Consider the following 18,990-nt stretch of genomic DNA (forward strand, 5'->3'; position numbering starts at 1 on the left):
CTGTCAGCAAACCACTACTAAGTAATATTTTTGTAACCTCAGTATTCACAAAATCCTAAATATTTTTACTTTTCATTTGTATTGCTTCCCCAGAATTTGACTAAATCTAAAGCAACTGCCAGATTGGAATGCTGCTGTCTCTCATGCCGCAGATATTTTACTGTAAATTAAAAACTATTTGGGGTTTGGTGACCAACACTTCTTGAATGTTGTTGAGTGCTTCATTTGTTTAACCACTCGCCAAAAATCCTCGGATCATAATTTGGAAATTTTTAGTGATATGTGCAAATGTATTGAATAACTGCACAAGGAAACAAACCACATTATGACATGAGCACCCCAAACAGCAATTACGTTCCCAAATGAAAGGGCGCACAATGACCTCACAATTCCTAGTGAAAGGCAAATCATTTCTTTTGCCATTATTTCTAAATAATTTGATGGCAACTGCCAGCAAACCGCTACTAAGTAATATTATTGTAACATCAGTATTCACAAAATCCTAAATATTTTAACTTTTATTTTCATTTGTATTGCTTCCCCAGAATTTGACTAGATTTAAAGTAACTGCCTGATCGGAATGCTGCTGTCTCTCATGCCGCAGATATTTTAGTGTAAATTAAAAACTGTTTGGGGCTCGGTGACCATTACTTGTTTAAACACTTGCCAAAACTCCTCGGACCAAAATTTGGCAATTTTTATTGATATGTGCAAATGTATTGAATAACTGCACAAGGAAACAAATCGCATTATGACATGAGCACTGCAAACAGCAATTACGTTCCCAAATGAAAGGGCGCACAATGACCTCGCAATTATTAACCTGTTTCAGCAGAAGATCTCAGTCTGCAGTAAAGTCGTCACAGTTCGGGAGAGGGCGATGCTATCCAGAGCAAATCCACACCAAGCTGCCACAAATTTAAAATGTTCGGTTCGACCAGGAAGAATACAAAACAAAGGGTTCACCTCCTGAGACACATCTCACTTTTATATCTGACAGAGATCCACCTTCCAGTCGATGGCTTCAGGTCTGAGTTCACAGCTTTTATGTGTTGTGTTGTGTTGTTGCTCCCGGCTTCCTTTCCAGAAGCCCCCAACTTCCAAGTTAAATCCCCTTTTGACAAACAGTCTCATCCACACAGCATCTCCTTCAAGGTGCAGATCCTCTTTTCTAAAACGCCGCAAACCCACACCAACCGAAGTTCTCAGGCGTCCGTTTAAGGACCGAACAAGCAAGCAATAAGGCCTAAAGTACGTGTGAAACGGCGATTTATGAAAGACCTAACCTCGCATTGCTCAAAAGCTTGAATGCTGGAAAGTTTTTTGTATTCTGCATTCGTGTGCAATTGGAAATTTTGGGAGTCCCCGTTTGTGGGACCTCCACACTTCACATGAAAGCCATGAGGTTCAAGCAGTCATTAATGGAGGGAGACGGAGAACAGAATGTGAGGTTGATTTTGATTTGTTACTCCGGTTTGCTGGAGGACTCTTGACCAAAGAACTGAGGGGAGAGGCGGAGCTTCAATTCAAAATCTCGGTCCCATGTGACTTGCCTTTGCCCGTTTATGATGGATGCGTATTTTTAACAATATTTTAGCAATACACGCATGTGTGTGTTGCATGTTGTGAAGAAACGACTGGATAACTGATGTGTGAATTATGTGACATAAGCAACTTGGGATTCCCCAACTATTCCCCCCTGGGCATTGCTCATGTCACATGTCATTGTACAGGATTGGTCGCCATTGGCGTGTATTGTATCTTCAACACTTTTTATCTACGTTCTCCATGGAAAAACTTGATTTAAAAAATGTTCAGTCATTGTTATAAAACACATGGGGTATGTAACAGACAAATAAATGAAGTGAGAGAGGGCACTCCTGATGTCCTAACACATGGGGGGGGGGGGGAATTGCATAATGCCTTTTTGCCCCTAGGTGAGTGGCCTTTAATTTACAAAATTGTCCTTTTAAATCCTGCCAGGATCTTTCCCACCAAAGTACTGCCAGTTCTCAGCAAAGCTCCGACTGTGTACGGCTTGACCCTCGGTTATCTGACGAATACCATGGATGTGAAATCTATCGACATAATCCCAACATAAGCGCTGGATTTTTGCATCCCCCTGGTAAGCTTGACCACAAAATAATAAATATGTTTATAAGTTTTGATGTTACATACTTTCAGCAATCGAGAAAAATCCTTAATCAGAATCATCCAAGATTGGTTGATGTTTTTATACAAGAAAGTGTATTTTCTGTCCATTTTTAAAACGATGGTTCAAAGGCTTTTTTGTCGCAGCTGGAAGACCTGTTCGGAAAGGCAGATGGTCAACTCCCCCCCAAAAAAGGGTGTTGATATCCATCAGTCTACAGAGGACATAAAAGCCATTTTGAAGGCTCTAGAGACTCCACCGAACCACAGTGAGGACGATAATCTTCAGGTGAAAAGCATTTGAAAGAGTAGTGACTCTTCATAGGAGTGGCTAGCCCACCATACCCTAAGCTCAAGTTCAAGTTTCAAAGTTTATTGTCCTGCGCACAGTAAGGAGACACGCTTCCCTGTACAATGAAATTCATTCTTTGCTGTCCACACCAAATGACAAAACCAACTTATAAAGATAAACCTAAATAATAAGTAGTAAACAGATAATAAGTATCAGATGCAGCATAAAGTATAAAACCAGAATAGAAGTATAAAGTGTAATGTGCAGGTAGATGTGTGATGGACAAGTCCAATACAATTGTGTGAGGTCAATAGAATGAGGTGCACCATGGTTATAAACTCCAGTCAGTTATTTAGTAGTCTAATGGCCTTGGGGAAGAAAGAGTTCTTTAGCCTGGAAGTCCTGCATTTCAGTCTCTATACCTCCTGCCTGAGGGTAGAAGTGTGAACAGTTTGTGTTGGGGGTCCCTGAGGATCGCGGCCATTCTCCTGCGGACTCTGCAGAGAGGGTGATGGAGTCCTGGTGATCTTCTCAGCAGTCTTCAGCAATTTCTGCAGGCGTTTGCGGTCCATAGCAGTAGTCTTTTTTTGTACCACATGGTGATGCAGCTGGTCAAGATGCTCTCAACAATGCAGCTGTAAAAGTTGCCGACGATCTTGGCCGACATACCAAGCTTCCTCAGCATCCTCAGAAAGTACAGCCGCTGTTGAGCCCTCTTGACCAGCTGTGTGGTGTTAAGTGTCCAAGTGAGGTCCTCACTGATGTAGACGCCCAGGTATTTAATGCCGCTCACCCTCTCCACTTCAAGCTCTCGGATGAACAGTGAGGTCTCCTCTCCTTCCTCATGTCCACTATCATGTCCTTCATTTTTGTCTGTGTTGAGGGTGAGGTTGTTGTCTTCTAAGGGGGCAGCATCAAAACCTCTTCCATTTTACAGTCACTGGGGCCACCATTTTCCTAGGAACACTCAGAACTTACAAATAGCTTTTACCCCATTTGCTCCAATGAATGCCTCAGCACAATTTGATTGCAGAAGTCAACAGAACGTTCCTTGGATTTCATGGCTTGATGGTTGTCCTGACATGCAGTGAGGATTGTGGGACCTTCTAAACCAGGGTCTCCAACTCCAGTGCTGGAGAGCTACTATGGCTGCATGTTTTCATTCCAACTCTTTTTTCTTAATTAGTGACCAGTTTTTGTTGTTAATTCACTATTTCCCTTTATTTTAATTGACTTTTCTTGAGACTCTGACCGCTGAATTGATTCTTTTTTCCTTTAACGGACATCTAAACATTAAATCTGATGTGAAGTGATCCAACAGATGACCAAATAATTTGGGGCCTCAAACTCCAACCAACTTCACTTCATTTAGTTTCTTACCTTGAAGCCAATTATGGCAGACATTTCCAAAACTGTTGATTTTCTTTTTTTAAGAGCGCTGGCTGTCAAAATGTTTTGTGGACCTGAGCAGATCAACATTACCGAGGTCTTCACCTTTCTTTATTTTCAGTTATGGTGTGATGGACTCAGGTTGTTGTTTATGTGTTGGTACATTTTGTGTCTTAATATTGTTTGGTTACTAATTAAGGAAAAAAAGAAATAATTAAGGGGGCCGAGTCTTAAGTTGTGCATCAATTAAAATTAAGGCAAAGTGTTAATTAGTAGCAAAATCTGGTGACAGTAGCTCTCCAGGACTGGATTTGGAGACCCCTGTTCTAAACAATGTCCAGTCAGCCACAGGTGGACTCCAGTTAAGTTCTCAACACTTCTTAAAAAGAGTTCAAACAAACGGGATGTGCCTGACCTCAATGTAGAGTGCCACAGCGAATGGTCTGAATACTTTTAGGACTGAGAGATTCCAGATTCTGAAAACACGTTTTCATGATGGATTATAGATTAGGGCAATCTTCTCCATTTCAAATTAAATCAACAACACTGTGTGCAGAAAGTGAAGGGTTCTTCATACTTTCTGAACGCATTAAGCTTAAGGAGTCGGGCTGCTCAGTGATCAGATGATGTTATTCAATGGAGATCCAGCTTGTTTTTGTCACATCAGATTTGGTACTAGAACAACGGGCGACTTCCGGTTGTTTGGTGGTGTGAGATACGAAGTACTGGAAACTTGACAAAAAAAAACAAGCTTAGCAGATGTCTTGATAGTCAAATTCAGTCCATAAAAAAATAGTTCAGAAAGCTTATAAAATTATGGGCTGGCCATATAGATCTTTATTGCCCTTTGAAATGTAGTTTAGTGGTCGGCACCTTCAGTGACAAGGAAAAATACCTTGTACTGTACAAAATTCTGTGTTTTGGATCTGCTTTGGCATTGGACCAAGTGTTCTGTTTTGTCTGCTTTGGTGATTTAAGTCCAGTGGTGAGGTCTGCGGTAGAAGTGACGGAGGTGGGATTACATCAGGGATCGGCTCTGAGCCCTTTCTTATTTGTAATGGTGATGGACAGGCTGACTGACGAGATTAGACAGGAGTCCCCGTGGACTGTGATGTTTGCTGATGACATTGTGATCTGTAGTGATAGTAGGGAGCAGGTTGAGGAGACCCTGGAGAGGTGGAGATATGAGAGGAGAGGAATGAAGGTCAGTAGGAACAAGACAGAATATGTGTGTGAATGAGAGGGAGGTCAGAGGAATAGGGAGGATGCAGGGAGGAGAGTTGGCGAAGGTGCAGGAGTTTAAATACTTGGGATCAACAGTACAGAGTAATGAGGATTGTGGAAGAGAAGTGAAGAAGAGAGTGCAGGCAGGGTGGAGTGGGTGGAGAAGAGTGTCAGGAGTGATTTGTGACAGACGGGTATCAGCAAGAGTGACAGGGAAGGTCTACAGGGTGGTAGTGAGACCAGCTATGTTATATGGGGTGAAGATGGTGGCACAGGAGACAGAGCTGGAGGTGGCAGAGTTAAAAATGCAAAGATTTGCATTGGGTGTGACGAGGATGGACAGGATTAGAAATGAGGACATTAGAGGGTCAGCTCAGGTTGGACGGTTGGGAGACAGTCAGAGAGGCGAGATTGCGTTGATTTGGACATATGCAGAGGAGAGATGAGTGGTATATTGGGAGAAGGGTGCTAAGGATAGAGCTACCCAGGGAAGAGGAGAAGAGGAAGGCCTAAGAGGAGGTTTATGAATGTGGTGAGAGAGGACATGCAGGTGATGGGTGTGACAGAGAAAGATGACGAGGACAGAAAGATATGGAAGAAGATGATCCACTGTGGCAACCCCTAACAGGAGCAGCCGAAAGAAGAAGGTGATTTAAGTCCTAATTCAGTCTGCCATTGAAATTTCCTTTTTCTTTTTTGAATTTTTAGATTTTAGCTTTGCTGAAAAGCCAGCCAGATTCCCTCTTAAGCAGCAACTTGGTGCCCGCTGTATCCCAATTTCAAAGGTAACTCCATCTTTCTGTAATGATGTGTTTCTCAATTACAGGCGAGCTTTGCCAAGTCCAACATCTACAGACTTCCTGGCAGTGTCTGTGCACAATGGAAGTTTATCTACAGTGTTGAAAGTAAAATATTACAGGAAATCTCTGCTCCGCACCCTCACATGGTACTTGCCAGACTTCCATACCATACCGACTCTCTTTATTTATTATTTCTCTCTTTTTAGCTGTTGAATTAATTCTGAAGAAACATCACAGAGTTTCCATTTGGGGCAGATAATATCTCATCATTTCAAGAGACTGTTAGAAGATATGGTGGCCCAGTAGTCGGAGCAGCTCCTGGTTCATTTCTAGGCACTATCCCATTCCTCCCTGTCTCCATGTGGGTTTTCTCTTGGCCCTATTTGATTGTACAATTGGAATAGTGGGCTCAGTTAATGCTTGTAAATAAACGTAAAAAAATGTGTTGGATATTCAGGTAGGTTACAGTCATATGAAAAAGTTTGGGAACCCCTCTTAATTCTTTGGATTTTTGTTTCTCATTGGCTGAGCTTTCAAAGTAGCAACTTCCTTTTAATATCTGACATGCCTTATGGTAACAGTAGGATTTCAGCAGTGACATTAAGTTTGTTGGATTAACAGAAAATATGCAATATGCATCATAACTGAATTAGACGGGTGCTTAAATGTGGGCACCCCAACAGAGATATGACATCAATACTTAGTTGAGCCTCCTTTTGTCCTCTAGACACTGTCCTCCTATAGCCTCTGATGAGGTGTCTGATTCTGGATGGATGGTATTGTTGTCCATTCTCCATACAAAGTCTCTCCAGTTCAGTTCAATTTGATGGACAGCCTGCTTCAAATCATCCCATAGACTGCCGATGATATTCAAGTCAGGGGACTGTGACGGCCATTCCAGAACATTGTATTCTCCCTCAGTGTGAATGCCTTTGTGTTTTGGGTCATTGTCTTGTTGGAATATCCAACCCCTGTGTAACTTCAACTTTGTGACTGATGCTTGAACATTATCCTGAAGAACTGGTTGATATTGGGTTGAATTCATCCGACCCTCGACTTTAACAAGGGCTCCAGTCCCTGAACTAGCCACACAGCCCACCCCACAGCATGATGGAACCTCCACCAGTTTGACAGTAGGTAGCAGGTGTTGTTCTTAGAATGCGGTGTTCTTCTTCCACCATGCAAAGCGCTTTTTGTTATGACCAGATAGCTCAATTTTTATCTCATCAGTCCAAAGCACTTTGCTCCAAAATGAATCTGTCTTGTCTAAATGAGCATTGGCATACAGCAAGCGACTGTTTGTGGTGTGAGTGCAGAAAGGGCTTCTTTCTCATCACCCTGCCATACAGATGTTCGTTTTGCAAATTGCGCTGAATTGTAGAACGATGCACAGATACACCATCTGCAGCAAGATGTTCTTGCAGGTCTTTGGAGGTGATCTGTGGGTTGTCTGTCACCATTCTCACAATCCTGCTCATATGCCACTCCTGTATTTTTCTTGTCCTGCCAGACCTGCTGGGTTTAACAGCAACTTTGCCTGTGGCCTTCCATTTCCTGATTCCATTCCTTACAGTTGAAACTGACAGTTTAAACCTCTGAGATGGCTTTTTGTAGCCTTCCCCTAAACCAGGAGACTCCACAATCTTTGTTTTCAGATCTTTGGAGAGTTGCTTTGAGGATCCCATGCTGTCACTCTTCAGAGGAGAGTCAAAGGGAAGGAAGCCCAACTTGTAATTGACCACCTTAAATACCTTTATATCTCATGATTGGACACACCTGTCTATGAAGTTCAAGGCTTAATGAGCTCATCAACCAATCAGCATTGAGCAGTGACAGACATTCAAATCGGCATAATGACAAGGGGACCCACATTTGTGCACAGCCAGTTTTTCACATTTGATTTCATTTCATACAACTAAATACTGCGTCACTAAAAATCTTTGTTCAGAAAACACCGCAGTGCTCAGATGTTCCTAGGAAATGAAAGACAGACCACTGTTATCTTTATGTTGAAAGGAGAGTCAATTATTACACAGGCTGAGAGGGGGTCCCAAACTTTTTCATATGACTATCATGGTGCTGAAATCTCGGGTGGGTGGGGGGGGACCGCTGAATTGCCCAGCAAATCGATGTGTCCACTTTTAACCGCCCCACCCCATCCACAACCTTTATATAAAGTATTCCTATCATTCAAATCCCCCAAATTAGGATTGGGTGCAGATGTTTAGAACATCTTTAGAGAAGATCTTGGGGAAAACCTGTTGTCTTTAAAACCTCAGATGTTTAGTTTGGTTGTCGAAGGAGCTCCCTGGGCCTTCCAGAAAGAAGACTGGTATGCTTGTGACTCTGGGAAGGGATTTAAAAAAGACCTCCAAACCATTGGAAGTTGGCCATTCCATTGCTCACAAGATTGTTTTTCAAGTGGAGATGATTTACCGACAACTACCAACTTGTCCAGGGCAGCAAGTTCAGCTTGAGAAAGAAATCCTTAATGAAGGCCAGCATTTTATCATGGAACCTACCGGTAGCTCTTGCCTTCAGTTGATGTCAAAAGTGTAGGAGTCTACCATGAGACAGAAGCTGCACAAATTAGATCTGCACGGTAGGTGTGCCAGCAGTAGACCAGGGAGGAGCATCAGGCCAACTTTAGCTTTTCCATCACCAATGTGCTCTGGACAGATGAGGCCAAGGTAAATTATTTAGCCACAGCTCCTGAAGACCTGTTATGCAAAAACCAAAGACCCCCTTTTTGACCAGAAGAACATAAGACCAGCTGTAAGGCATGGTGTTGATGGAAATGTAGATTTGGGAATCGCTGTGCTGCATCAGAATGCCTGAGCGGTTCACGCTCCTAGAATCCTCTAGGAATTCTCCATTGCACCAGAGGGGGCTTGAGAAAAGACCAGAGTGTATTCAATAGAGAGAGACTGGGAATTTACAGATTGTGACCACCCCCCCCTTTAGCTGTGCTCCAAATAAGTTCTGATTCTATCCATCATTTTATGTACCTGCTGCTTCCATAATGAGTTTTTTTATTCCTTTTAACCCTCCAAACTCCAAAGTTTGCATTGAGAATCATTTTAAACAAATGTGCTTTTCTGCCCATCTTTTCATTCCAGTCATTTGGTTGTATCTTCACAACATCTTCCTCCCCAGCTACGCCAAAGGGAAAAAGGGTGTGAATGTGATCAGCGGACAAGCATTTGACAACAACTTTGATGGACTTGTGGACTCTTCGGAACACATGAAGTGGTAAGTGTGTGCTTTCATTTCTCTATTTTAGTCTTAAGCGTCTTGGTGTGTAGATAGGAACATTATGAAATCCTGTAAAAAAAGATCTAAGCGCAGATGTTAGTTGCTTTACAAATCATGTGAAAAGTCAATAAAACATACAGTGCATCCAGAAAGTATTCACAGCACGTCACTTTTTCCACATTTTGTTATGTTACAGCCTTATTCCAAAATGGATTAAATTCATTTTTTTCCTCAGAATTCTACACACAACACCCCATAATGACAACGTGAAAAAAGTTTACTTGAAGTTTTTGCAAATTTAATAAAAATAAAAAAATCTGAGAAATCCCATGTCCGTAAGTATTCACAGCCTTTGCTCAATACTTTGTCGATGCCCCTTTGGCAGCAATTCCAGCCTCAAGTCTTGTTGAATATGATGGCACAAGCTTGGCACACGTATCCTTGGCCAGTTTCGCCCATTCCTCTTTGCAGCACCTCTCGAGCTCCATCAGGTTGGATGGGAAGCGTCGGTGCACAGCCATTTTAAGATCTCTCCAGAGATGTTCAATCGGATTCAAGTCTGGGCTCTGGCTGGGCCACTCAAGGACATTCACAGAGTTGTCCTGAAGCCACTCCTTTGATATCTTGGCTGTGTGCTTAGGGTCGTTGTCCTGCTGAAAGATGAACCGTCGCCCCAGTCTGAGGTCAAGAGCGCTCTGGAGCAGGTTTTCATCCAGGATGTCTCTGTACATTGCTGCAGTCATCTTTCCCTTTATCCTGACTAGTCTCCCAGTTCCTGCTGCTGAAAACATCCCCGCAGCATCATGCTGCCACCACCATGCTTCACTGTAGGGATGGTATTGGCCTGGTGATGAGCGGTGCCTGGTTTCCTCCAAATGTGACGCCTGGCATTCACACCAAAGAGTTCAATCTTTGTCTCATCAGACCGGAGAATTTTCCTTCTCATGGTCTGAGAGTCCTTCAGGTGCCTTTGGGCAAACTCCAGGCTGGCTGCCATGTGCCTTTTACTAAGGAGTGGCTTCCGTCTGGCCACTCTACCATACAGGCCTGATTGGTGGATTGCTGCAGAGATGGTTGTCCTTCTGGAAGGTTCTCCTCTCTCCACAGAGGACCTCTGGAGCTCTGACAGACTGACCAATGGGTTCTTGGTCACCTCACTGACTAAGGCCCTTCTCCCCCCGATCGCTCAGTTTAGATGGCCGGCCAGCTCTAGGAAGAGTCCCTGGTGGTTTCGAACTTCTTCCACTTACGGATGATGGAGGCCACTGTGCTCATTGGGACCCTTCAAAGCAACAGAAATTTTTCTGTAACCTTCCCCAGATTTGTGCCTCGAGACAATCCTGTCTCGGAGGTCTACAGACAATTCCTTTGACTTTATGCTTGGTTTGTGCTCTGACATGAACTGTCAACTGTGGGACCTTCTATAGACAGGTGTGTGCCTTTCCAAATCAGGTCCAGTCAACTGAATTTACCACAGGTGGACTCCAATGAAGCTGCAGGAACATCTCAAGGATGATCAGGGGAAACAGGATGACACCTGAGCTCAATTTTGAGCTTCATGGCAAAGGCTGGGAATACTTAGGTACATGTGCTTTCTCAATTTTTTTATTTTTAATAAATTTGCAAAAATCTCAAGTAAACTTTTTTCACGTTGTCATTATGGGGGTGTTGTGTGTAGAATTCTGAAGAAAAAAATGAATTTAATCCATTTTGGAATAAGGCTGTAACATATGTGAATTTCCCGTTAGATAGATAGATAGATGGGATTAACAAAGTATCCTATCTATCTATCTATCTATCTATCTATCTATCTATCTATCTATCTATCTATCTATCTATCTATCTATCTATCTATCTATCTATCTATCTATCTATCTATCTATCTATCTATCTATCTATCTATCTATCTATCTATCGATGCGCTGTGTATATTTTCCAGATGCACTGTACCATAAATGCCTCATTTTGGGCGGCACAGTGGGTAGCACTGCTGCCTCACAGTAAGGAGACCTGAGGTTTGCTTCCCGGGTCCTCCCTGCGTGGAGTTTGCATGTTCTCCCCGTGTCTGCGTGGGTTCCTTCCACAGTCCAAAGACATGCAGGTTAGGTGCAGTGGTGATTCTAAATTGTCCCTAGTGTGCACTTGGGGTGTGTGTGTGTGTGTGCGCCCTGCAGTGGGCTGGTGCCCTGCCCGGAGTTTGTTTCCTGCCTTGTGCCCTGTGTTGGCCGGGATTGGCTCCAGCAGACCCCCCCGTGACCCTGTAGGTAGGATATAGCGGGTTGGATAATGGATGGATGGGTGTCTCATTTTGACACATGCCCATTAGAACACTGACATTTTTCTGTGTCTTTATTCATTTTTAACCCACCATCCAATAACTCTTTATGTGGGGTTTGTCCTTCTCCCAGTGCCTCCATCGAATTTTTTTTTTTTTTTCTCCCCCAAACCCCCCAGGGGTACATTTCCAGTTTTTCCTCTCACACATCTCAGAGATTGACTGGCCTACAATGAATGAGTGATGCAACCAACCCACTCAGATTGGCTCCTTTTGTTCACTATATATATTAGAAACAATCCAGACAAGAATAGGGCCATTCAGCCCAACAAAGTTTCACTAGTCCTATCTACTTTTAATATATAAATGTCTACGTGTGGAAATATGTGCGTCTGTCCGGCCCGGAAGTGAGAGGTGGAGTCTGGGTAAAGGGCTCCACCTCTGAGGAAACCGAAAAACTCACTTAGCCGCTAAAAACACAAGCAGGCTTTACGAGCACGTCCGCGAAACGAAACCTCAGAAGATAGTCACTTAGCCGCTAACATCAGCAAAACGGCATCCCTTTTACTTTACCTCCCGCTGCTGATGCACAAACGAGGTGAGCATTTTGGCAAAACGAAAACCTCAGAATAAACAGAAAGTCGCTTAGCCACTAATGCACAAGTGAGGCGAGCACGTCGAGAAAAACAAAACCTCCGAAGGAGAGAGACGCCCAGAGTAGTTCCATTCAATCACCTGACATCTCTACATTTCAATTTGTTTTCTGACGATTTCAATAGTTTCTATGGCCGCAGGCTTTTTACAGCACGGCCATTACACAGCTAGTCTTACATATAAACGTCTACGCATTGAAGTGTGTGTGTCTGTCTGTCCGTCCCGGGAAGTGAGAGGTGGAGTCAGGATAAGGGCTGCATCTCCGAGGATATGCAAGCGAGGCCAGCACATCGGCTAAACGAAACCTCCGAAGAAAGAGTCACTCGCTTAGTGGTTAATACAGAAACCAGGCAAGTACATCGGCAAAACGAAACCGCTGAAAAAAGACAATTTCGCTAATGCACAAGTGATCCGAGCACATTGGCAAAATGAAACTTCCTAGGAGAGAGAGACGCCCAGAGGAGTTCCTTTCAATTACCTGACATCTCCACATTTTAATTATTTTTTTCTGACGATTTCTAGGACCATTGGCTTTTTTACAGCACGACCTTACACAGCTAGTATTAATACAGTTAGGTCCATAAATATTTGGACAGAGACAACTTTTTTCTCATTTTGGTTCTGTACATTACCACAATGAATTTGAAATGAAACAACTCCGATGCAGTTGAAATGCAGACTTTCAGCTTTAATTCAGTGGGGTGAACAAAACGATTGCATAAAAATGTGAGGCAACTAAAGCATTTTTTGAACACAATCCCTTCATTTCAGGGCCTCAAAAGTAATTGGACAACTGACTCAAAGGCTATTTCATGGGCAGGTGTGGTCAAGTCCGTCGTTATGTCCTTATCAATTAAGCAGATAAAAGGCCTGGAGTTGATTTGAGGTGTGGTGCTTGCATGTGGAAGATTTTGCTGTGAACAGACAACATGCGGTCAAAGGAGCTCTCCATGCAGGTGAAAGAAGCCATCCTTAAGCTGCGAAAACAGAAAAAACCCATCCGAGAAATTACTACAACATTACGAGTGGCAAAATCTACAGTTTGGTCCATACTGAAAAAGAAAGCAAGCACTGGTGAACTCAGCAACGCAAAAAGACCTGGACGTCCACGGAAGACAACAGTGGTGGATGATCGCAGAATCATTTCCATGGTGAAGAGAAACCCCTTCACAACAGCCAACCAAGTGAACAACACTCTCCAGGGGGGTAGGCGGGCGTATCGATATCCAAGTCTACCATGAAGAGAAGACTGCATGAAAGTAAATATGGAGGGTTCACTGCAAGGTGCAAGCCACTCATAAGCCTCAAGATTAGAAAGGCTAGATTGGACTTTGCTAAAGAACATCTAAAAAAGCCAGCACAGTTCTGGAAAAACATTCTTTGGACAGATGAAACCAAGATCAACCTCTACCAGAATGATGGCAAGAAAAAAGTATGGAGAAGCCGTGGAACAGCTCATTATCCAAAGCATAGCACATCATCTGTAAAACACGGTGGAGGGAGGCAGTGTGATGGCTTGGGCGTGCATGGCTGCCAGTGGCACTGGGACACTCGTGTTTATTGATGATGTGACACAGGAAAGAAGCAGCCGAATGAATTCTGAGGTGTTCAGAGACATACTGTCTGCTCAAATCCAGCTAAATACAGCAGTCAAGTTGAGTCATGATACAGATGGACAATGACCCAAAACATACAGCCAAAGCAACCCAGGAGTTTATTAAAGCAGAGAAGTGGAAAATTCTGGAATGGCCAAGTCAGTCACCTGATCTTAACCCAACTGAGCAGGCATTTCACTTGTTGAAGACTAAACCTCAGACAGAAAGGCCCACAAACAAACAGCAACTGAAAGCCGCTGCAGTAAAGGCCTGGCAGAGCATTAAAAAGGAGGAAACCCAACATCTGGTGATGTCCAGGAGGTCAAGACTTCAGGCTGTCATTGCCAGCAAAGGGTTTTCCACCAAGTATTAGAAGTGAACATTTGATTTCCAGTTATTTCATTTGTCCAATTACTTTTGAGCCCCTGAAATGAAGGGATTGTGTTCAAAAAATGCTTTAGTTGCCTCACATTTTTATGCAATCGTTTTGTTCAGCCCACTGAATTAAAGCTGAAAGTCTGCACTTCAACTGCATCGGAGTTGTTTCATTTAAAATTCATTGTGGTAATGTACAGAACCAAAATGAGAAAAAAGTGGTCTCTGTCCAAATATTTATGGACCTCTGTGTGTGTGTGTGTGTGTGTGTGTGTGTATGTATGTATGTGTGTGTTATATTTTTATTTTTATATATTTTATTTATTTATAAATAATATGCCCCTGTATTGTCAAAAGATGAGACAAGCCATAAAACAATTTGGGGCAGCCACCCGTATAATTTTTCCTGGCTGCAATTGGAAGACATTTTTAGCACAGAGGTGTATATGTTAGAGTCCAAAACAGAACTAAAAACCCACCGTCTCAACCTCCCCAGTTAAAGTGCGGCAAGAGGAAGTGAGGTAATTATGACCGGAACCAGAAGTGACGTCATGGAGGCTGGGCAGAATTTCCCATAGTGGGTCTGTAGTGTAAAAAGAGAGCGGATCCGTGCACATCGCTTACCCGCTGGTTAGGTGTGGAGTTATGAACCTTTGAGCCCTTTAGCTGCCTCTCATGCACATGTCCTGTGGCTATATATATAATTTTTTTTGTTTTTTGTGCATGACAGGGTAGAATATCCGTTCCTGAAACGTACGATTAACGCACCCCTTGTGGTGATGTAGGGTACCACAACACAAGGCTTAGCGACGTCCACATTTCTCCTGCCACAGATTAACAGTTTCTGTATTATTAACCCCCTAGAACTGTTTACATCAGTTTTGTTCTTCCACTTGATTGCAATTATTTTGCACTATGCATCCGTTTCACTCTCCCTGTCAACGTCTGATGACCAATTCTCATCGTCCTCACTATCACTTCATTCGACTAAGGGCTCAGTTTCAGTTTGTTCCAAAGCTGGATTCACAACTTCTCGTTTACACACCATCATCTCTTTTGGTTGAAGGCTCCGCTCCACTCATGAATTTTGATGAGTTGCCTTAGAGTGGCAAAACGTGTAGAATTTTCTTTGGCAGATAATAATTTATCCACTAAATGGCAGAATACTGTCAAGAGAGTTATCTGGACTTAAGACTCTAAAGTTAATTATGATATGCCACCCTAATTCTGACTCGGGGTTAACGGAAATAATGTAGAACACCAAGCCGCCGAGTCACCTTTGGGGTTAACTTGGTTCTTGCTTTAATTTTGTTGTCACGGTTTTAACCTTTGCCTGTCTGACTTCGTTCTGGGGGCTTTGCCCTTTCATCTCTTGGTCACTTTTCCTCTTGAAATAATCGTACGTGTGCCTGAGCATGACCCCAATAACACTGGCAAAAGATTGGACTCCTGCTACTTTTCATTGGGATGGAAAAAAAGGGGATGAAAACAATTGCTTTTGTTTATTTTTATTATCAAGGGGAGCTGGAGTCGCATCAGCCCTAGCGTTGGGGACACCATTGCATTACGGAGTTACCAGTCAACCCAACACGCACATCTTTTGGGTTGACATTTCAAGTACAAGATGCTAACCCGGACAGGTCTGGGATGCAGTGAGATAGCAGCTCTAACTCAATGCCACATAATGAACTATTTATGTGTGTATAGAATTAAGTTTGTGCACATCAGGTATTTGCCTAAGATCTACAGTTGATTCAGCAAATTTAATGCTGGAAGAACTGATAAATGGTCATTTTATTTATTTATTTATTTATTTATTTATTTATTTGCTCCCTAGGAACACCGGAATTGCTTTTCCAACGCACTATTTTGTTATACTGTCCAGCTGTAAGACTGAATCTGAATTGCCGGAAGCTTGTGAGGATTCTCTGGATGTTGTGTCATTCATATTACCACACAGAGCGACCTATGAAGAGATTTGTACAGTAAGTCCTTTTTCTATTTATGTGACACCACTTCTACCACTGTGTGTTTATAATGGAAAAGCTAAAGGAAAGAGGTGACCTGAGCTGTGAGGCAGCCATGCTAACCACTGTGCTACCGTGCCTCCCGGAGATAAAAATTCTACTAGGAGCTCGGGACACAGCGAGGCTCCAATCACTACAATTAAACCGCAGCCACAGAGCCTGTGACAAAGGTGGGGTCAGCGTTGTATACTCGGGGTGGCTGTCCCTGTCACTACCCAATCTGCACTGTATAATGAGGAGCATAACACGCTCAATCCAGTAGTGGAGACGCAACATGCAGTGAGTCTATGCAGAACAACTGATGAAATAGTTTCATAATCTTGTTGTGGACGTTAATGTGCATCTCAAATAAAAATACTACAAGTTCTTTAAAATGCATGAGTGTGCAAATCTGGCTGGAGTACTGATTGGGTAATGTGTATGGCATAACTAATTCATGCAGATCGGGCATTGCTGGAAAGTCGCTGGTGGAGTATGGCTACAGTAAGTATGTGTGAATGTTCTGCACATGTGCAACATAAATCAATCAGGTAGCGCAGATCGGGTAGTGACATCCCCATCCGGCATTGGCTGCTACAGCTCTGTGGTGTCACACTTACCTGGCAAAACATCATGGGGTGCTGGGACCAAAAAACAGTTGGCCTAAGCTGGCCGCATGGCAGATTTTCTGGGAGAAATTCTTCAAACAAATGTCACCGGTGAACCTAGCAAGTTCATTGCGAAGAGTGCTTGGTTGCATTTTTGTCAATCAACAATAGTAAGCAAGACAGCCTAAAGGTAAACGGTTCCAGGAAATGATTAGGACCCCCCCCTCCCAAAGCCCCCAGCTAACTGCATGCTGATTTAATATAAAAATAGTTGAAGTAAGTCAATATTGGATCTCTGTTATCCAACAAATAGTGAATCATAAGCACTAGCGCTACTTTTATGAATCCCATACCAAATGGCATATAACAGATGTGCCATCTGTTGGAATGAAGAATGGCATGGATTTTTATTACTACATGCATTGCAAAATACATTCCAATAGATGGTGCACTGTGGTCTGTGTGTTTCACTAGTTTTCAATCTAAACTTGGACGGTGTCTGAGCCCCATTTTGATTGGTCTATCTCTGCTTTTCAAACTGTTGCTTGTGATTTGAAAACCGTCCCTCCAAAGGATTTCATTTTCGGATTTTGTGTCTTTCAGAAAAGCCCCGACCAACGGTGGATTGAAGATTTCCTCCATTTGCACGTGGCACGCGTGAGGGACATCGAGCTCATCACGGGGCTGAGCTTTTTTCATGATAGGAAATGGAATATGGTCGAGATGTTACACCTGAAGACGTATTTAAAAACCTTTCCAGAAAATGAACAGTAGTAATTCTGGGGGAGGGGGAGGACAGTATTTTAAATTTTTATATTACTACTGTTTTTAATTAGAAACTCTTTTTTTTATTGTCATGGACCCAACTTTTCATATTTCTCAGGGACACAATGAACGTAACAAGCATGATGTTTTTGTTCATTTTGTATTTGGCGCAGAGTTAGTCCGACTGTCACGATGTCGTCTTATGAAATTCTAACGGAAGAAGACATTGTCATGGAGTGCGCATATGACATTTCAAGGAATGCTGCTACATTCAAATTCTGACCCCCTCTTTTCAATTTTTACCATGTTATGACTTTCAGTTCAATTTGCTGCCATTTGCTGTACCCGATTCCTTGCCTTGGAAATACAAGTTGTTGTTTTTTTATTTCCATGTCTTCTGGTTTCTATTAATTTAGCAGTTTTGGAATTTGGGACTCCATTGCCTTCCTGATGGCATCTGTTCCTGCATGACATTCTTCATTTATAACTATTTCCCTTTATTTGAATTGACTCTTCTTGAGACTCTGACCACTGAATTGATTCTTTTTTCCTTAAATGGCACCTAAACATAAATTTGATGTGAGGCGAGCCAGCAGATGAGCAACTAAGTTGGGGCCTCAAACTCCAACCAACTTCACTTCATTCACTTTCTTAATTTGAAGCCCATTCTCGTTGCTAATTAAACTCGTAATTTACCGTATTTTTTCGCTCCATAAGACGCACTTTTTTTCCCCCCCAAAAGAAGGGTGGAAATGTCTGTGCGTCTTATGGAGCGAATATATTGCGTGACGCACCGTGATGTGTATTACCTGACAAAAGTCGACATCTAGGGGTAGAGGGCGACAATCAGTTGTTAATGGCGACAAAACTCACCATTACGTTACAGGCATTCCCTCTCTGCCTGGAGGAATGTTAGACTCATTGTCTCGGCGTCTAATCCCTGCGTGTGCGTGAGTTACGAAATGTAAACAAAGGCAAGATGGCATCGACCTCACGAGGGAGTGAAGCGATTGCAGAAAAGAAAATACACAGCAGATGATGTTTTGCGCATTATCACCGAGTCGGACTCTGATTTTTCAGAATCTGATTTTGTTGAGAGCGATCAGGAGAATCAAGCAAGAGAGTGAGGAACTGGCATCCGCTGATCAGCTGCCAGCTCAGCGCATTCACACAGACGATGCACCTACGGCAAGGTTCGTGTGGGAGGAATACCCAGATATTGATCTGTGGGAGCCAAACTGGACAAGACAGCACCAGGCTCGCTGTTGGACTCGACAGATTACCAGCCGCTGGACTACTTCAGGCTGTTCTCTCTCCTGATGCTGCCTTTCAGCTACTGTCAGACGAGACAAACAGGCATGCAGAGCAATTTTTTTGAATCGCGGGCTTCGCTTGCACCACATTTTCAGAGTGGAAACCCACAACAAAAGACTAGATGAAGGGCTTTGTGGCATTACAAATAGAGATGGGACTGGACTGGCAATAGAACTTCAGGGAGCATTGGTCCAAACGTGCGTTGTCCCCTGGTGGCTTTGGACAGGTTGTGCAGCGTGATGATAGGTACCTGCTGCTGCTTCATAAATTCTGACACTGGCGATGAG

At 43.0% G+C, this 18,990-nt stretch overlaps 1 protein-coding gene across 1 annotated transcript in view; it reads left to right on the forward strand.

Annotated features, from left to right (window-relative positions):
* LOC114666266 (ectonucleotide pyrophosphatase/phosphodiesterase family member 1-like) overlaps positions 1–17,641 on the forward strand; it is a 122,939-nt gene extending 105,298 nt beyond the window's left edge. The window contains exons 20-24 of the mRNA XM_028821044.2: positions 1,984–2,125; positions 5,765–5,841; positions 8,976–9,108; positions 15,848–15,995; positions 17,228–17,641. The gene's annotated coding sequence lies outside the window, so the exon portion shown is untranslated. The remainder of the gene's footprint in view (positions 1–1,983; positions 2,126–5,764; positions 5,842–8,975; positions 9,109–15,847; positions 15,996–17,227) is intronic.
* Positions 17,642–18,990: the final 1,349 nt, after the last annotated feature.

This window comes from Erpetoichthys calabaricus, chromosome 15 (assembly GCF_900747795.2).
Source record: "Erpetoichthys calabaricus chromosome 15, fErpCal1.3, whole genome shotgun sequence".
In the NCBI taxonomy this organism is placed as follows: Eukaryota; Metazoa; Chordata; class Cladistia; order Polypteriformes; family Polypteridae; genus Erpetoichthys; species Erpetoichthys calabaricus.